Source organism: Tupaia chinensis, unplaced genomic scaffold (assembly GCF_000334495.1).
Source record: "Tupaia chinensis unplaced genomic scaffold, TupChi_1.0 Scaffold000673_1, whole genome shotgun sequence".
NCBI lineage: Eukaryota > Metazoa > Chordata > Mammalia > Scandentia > Tupaiidae > Tupaia > Tupaia belangeri.
This window is the reverse complement of record NW_006160196.1, coordinates 1743555-1748443: the sequence shown is the minus strand read 5'-3', so window position 1 is coordinate 1748443 and position 4889 is coordinate 1743555.

Sequence of the window (4889 nt, the reverse complement as noted above, 5' to 3'; positions counted from 1 at the left end):
CCAGTGACATAACCACTATGCCATCTGCTGGTCTCTATTTTTTTAAAGGTGTTTGCCATAGGGTATATGCACTCACCACAGAGACAAAGAGAAACAGTGAGAGGGAAAGTGAGAAATCGCCCCCCGGGGGGCTGCCACACAGCAATCCCCTCCCCTTCATTCTCCTCCTGGGATTCTGGGCACACATGCATGCACGCCTGGCATGCATTTCAAGCCACCAAGTTGGGGACTCGAACTGTGTTCCGCCATGTGGGAGTTGAGCGCTTTAACCACTAACCACTGCTAGCCCCCAAGATGCACTGGTCTTAATGTGATGAGTCTTAAGAAATGCATAGCTGGGTGGTCCTTCCCTTCTGTAGTGGCCAAGCTGAGGAGGTGGGCTCCTGTCTGTGTAGACGTCTCGCCGTCTGGCCTCTTTCCTGGCAGGGCCCTTGACCTCGAACTCTGCATTTCCTGTAACCTGGAAGGTGAGCCGAGTGCGGGGTTTCTGGGCCTCAGCTCAGCTGACGCGTGGGGCTGGTGAGTGCCCCTGGCCAGGCCATTGTGCACTGCAGGACATCGGGAATGTCCCTGGCTCTGCCCGCTAGATGCCAGCAGTGCCACCTCCCCCAAGTTGTGATAACCAAAAACGTCTCCTCTGACAAGGGGTTACAAACCAGGACATGCAAGGAACACCACTCAAGAGCAAAACAGCCGAAGAAGAAGAGGCTAGAGCAATCCCCGGACCGACCAAAGCCTGCGTGCCACTGTATCCCTGGCGTCCAGCCCCTACGTCCCGCCGTGGTCGCCACCATGCCCAGGAGAAAGGCTGAAGGGGAGGCTGAAGGAGAGAAAGCCAAGGCAAAGGACGAACCACAGAGAAGATCTGCAAGGTTGTCTGTGAAACCTGCTCCTCCACAGCCAGAGCCCAAGCCTAAAAAGGCCCCTGCAAAGAAGGGAGAGAAGGTGCCCACAGGAAAAGGGGAAAGCTGATGCGGGCAAGGATAGGAATAACCCTGCAGAAAATGGAGATGCCGACACAGACCAGGCACAGAAAGCTGCAGGTGCTGGAGATGCCGGGTGAAGTGTGTGCATTTGTGATAACTGTGCACTTCTGGTGACTGTACAGTCGAAATTCTATTTTTTATCAAGTTTCATAAAAATGCAGAATTTTGTTTTACCTTTTTTTTTTTTTTGGAGAGGTTTTCGCTACAGGGAGCGTGCACTCGCCAAACAGAGACAGACATAGAGACAGAAAGCGAGAAATCACCCCCCAGAAGGGATGGTCACGCCGCAATCCCTTCTCCTCCATTCTCCTCTCGGGATCTTGGGCACACACGCACATGCGCCGGCGTGAGTTTTAAGCCACCGGGTTCAGGATGCGAACCGCAGTCGACTACGTGGGAATTCAGCGACATAGCCATTACGCTAACTGCTGGTTCCCTTACCTTTTTTTTTTTTTAAGCTAGGTTGCTAGCACACACAACACTTCATTGTTGTTTTGGGGGCAGGGGCAATCACTAATAGAATGTCTCTGAAGCTGGATTGATCTGAACATCTTTCCCTTCTAGTTTTGAGAGACTTCCTCTTGGCTCCCGAGAGGAGGGGTTCTCTGACACACACTGATGTCTTGTGGTGTGGAAAACTTAACATTTGCTTTTATGTCCTCTCCCTCACTGCCTTCAGTATAGACTTAATTCCCGTTAACCAGAGACCTGCGGGGACCTGATCACAGGAAATTGGTTATGCCAGTATGCCAGGCAATCTGGACTTCCCAACAACATCGAGAGGGCGTCCTTCAAAAGAGCAGCTGTTCCTTTTCTGTATTGTTGGATCTTCAGGTTGATAATTCCGCCATTTTCATTTCCCGAAAGTCAGGGTCGGCTCGTGAAAAGTTGTTAAACCACACACTAAATGTGAAATGTCAACCCTCACTCTAAACTTCCCCTGCTCAGAGCATCAGATGAAGACTCCATTGGGTTTTATAGTGGCTTTCTGATCCCGGTAGTCCATGGAAGAAGGGAGTTTGAAAGTTGTTGTATACTGTTAAGGACTGTCTGCCCATGTCCTGCCTGAAATACCATGATTGTTTATGAAAAGTATTTTTAATAAAACTGGATACAGTATGGAAAAAAAAAAAAAAGCAAAACAGCCAAATAACCTGTTTCTAAAATGCTCAGGGCTGGGATTAGCAGATCGCGGAATGGTTACGTCGCTGGACTCCCAGAGTGGTTTGAGTCCTGGACCCAGAGACTTAAAACTCACGCCGGGTGCGTGTGTGTGTGTGTGCCCAAAACCCCCAAGAAGAGAAGGGATTGTGGTGTGGCTATCCCTCCAGGGGGTGATTTCTCACTTTCTGAGTCTCTATCTCTATCTCTCCAGCAAGTGCACAAGTCCTAGAGCAAAAACAAGAAAGAAAGAAAGAAAGAAAGAAAGAAAGGAAGGAAGGAAGGAAGGAAGGAAGGAAGGGAGAGAGCAAGAGAGAAAGAGAGAGAGAAAGAAAGAAAGAAAGAAAGAAAGAAAGACAGAAAGAAAGAAAGAAAGAAAGAAAGAAAGACAGAAAGAAAGAAAGAAAGAAAGAAAGAAAGACAGAAAGAAAGAAAGAAAGAAAGAAAGAAAGACAGAAAGAAAGAAAGAAAGAAAGAAAGAAAGACAGAAAGAAAGAAAGAAAGAAAGAAAGAAAGAAAGCAAGAAAGAAAGAAAGAAAGAAGAAAGAAAGGAAGGAAGAAAGAAGAAAGAGAGAGAGAAAGAGAAAGGAGAAGCACGCCAGGTGTGCGTGCACGCCCCAAATCCTGACAGGGTGGAAAAGCGAAGGAGAAGGGATTATGGCGTGACCGTCACCCATGGGGAGTGTTTTGTTCTCTCCCTCTCCTTCTCTCTCTCAGTCTCTCTGTCCAATGCAAAAGAAAAAGATGAAAGTGGACCAATGACCCAAATAAACAGTTCTCAGAGGAAGATACAGAAACGGCCAACAAACAGGGCGAAATGCTCAGCATCGCCGATCGTGAGAGCGAAGCCGATCAGCGCCGTAATGAGACGCCGTTGCACCCCAGTTAGAATGGCTATTCTGAAAGAGATTTTAAAAGGTGGGGGTGCTGCTAGTGGCGTGGTGCTGGTTAAGGTGGCTGAATCTCACAGGGCCACCATGTCGTCAGAGTCCCAGACCAAGTGCCTTGAAAAACACGCCAGTGACACGTGCACGGCCAACATTCTGAAGGCAGAAATGGAGGAGGGGTTGTGGGCAGCTGGCTGAGGCCTAGAGCCGCACTTGGGAAGCGTTCTTCATGAACCAGGAGAGGTGCAAAGGATGTCCCCCTCGGGCCTGTTCATGCCTGCAGTTGCCACCCCGGCTGCTGGACTCGATCCTGCACCACCCTGCACCCAGTGCCTCTGCGACTCGTCTGCTGAGAAAGGAGGAAATGCCACGCCCACCGCACAGCCACCGAGAGGACTGAGCGAGATCTCCTGGCACCGGGCCGGACACTGAGTGTGTGTTAAGTGTTTGACAAACACAACCGTCACCGTGTACCTTGGTGTGATGGGTTGCCCTGGGTGTGTAAGGGCGTCTGTGATGGCAGGGTGTCGGTTTCCTCCGCAGGGTTTCCCAGAGGAAACCCTGGAGGGGCTAGGGGCCCCAACCCCACAGTCGCACCACTCTGCCAGCAAGAGGCTCAGAGCCACGCTGTCCCCTCTGTCCCACGCTCTCTGCTTCCCTCATATGCGTGCTCAAGAGTCACCACTTCTGTGTCAATTTGAAATCCGGTGTGGGGGGGCAGATGGGGACAGCAGTGACATAGTGCCCTGGGATGCGGGGCCCATGTGGGAAGGCCCTGAGTTCACAGCTGGAGCCCCTCCTGAGCACACCCCATTCACGTTCCCATGGCGACACTGCCTGGCCAAGGCCGGGGTGGATCGTGGTGTGGACACCCAGTGGGGGTGTGTTTGCTCTCTCTCTCTAAAGAAATAAACTTTTTTGGGGGGGGGCGGGGGAGAGATTTTCACTATAGGGTGCGTGCGCTCGCCAGACAGACAGAGAGAGACATAGAGACAGAAAGCGAGAAATCACCCCCCAGGGGGGATGGTCACGTCTTTTTTTTTTTTTCTTGGAGAGGTTTTCACTATAGGGCGTGTGCGCTCGCCAAACAGACAGAGACATAGAGACAGAAAGCGAGAAATCACCCCCCCAGGGGGGATGGTCACACCTCAATCCCTTCTCCTCCATTCTCCTCTCGGGATCTTGGGCACGCACACAAACGCACCCGGCGTGAGTTTTAAGCTACCTGGTCTGGGATGCGAACCACAGTCAACTTCATGGGAGTCCAGCAATATAGCCATTACGCCAACTGCTGGTCCCAACAAATAAACTTCGTAAGACATGAAATGCAGTCCAGCTGCAGCGGTACGCGCTAAGACGCTGTGCTCTGCACGCAGGCGCTCATAGGAGGCTGGGGTTTGATTCTCCGTCCAACCTAAAGGCCAGTCATGCCGTCACGCCTGTCATCCCAGGTGAGCAGCCGAGGCAGTGGGACACCAGCTCAAGGTTGGCCTGGGCAACACAGCAACACCCTGGAGAAAGAAGAGCTGGGTGGGGCCGACAGGTGGCATGGTGAATAGTCGTTGGACTTCCATATGGCTGACCCCAGTTTGAGTCCTGGACCTGGTGGCTTGCTTTCTCGCTATCCTTTTCTTTCTCTGTCTGGTCTAATGATAATAATAATAATAATTCCAATAACAATAACAAATGGAATTAAACAAATAAATAATTCTTTTTTCTTTTTTTTTTTTTTTTAAGCCACTGGGTCCAGGACGTGAACCATGGTCGACTATGCGGGAGTTCAGCGACAGAGCCATTACGCTAACTGCTGGTCCCTTTTTAAAAAAAAAAAAAAAAGCTGGGTGTGGAGGCCGGG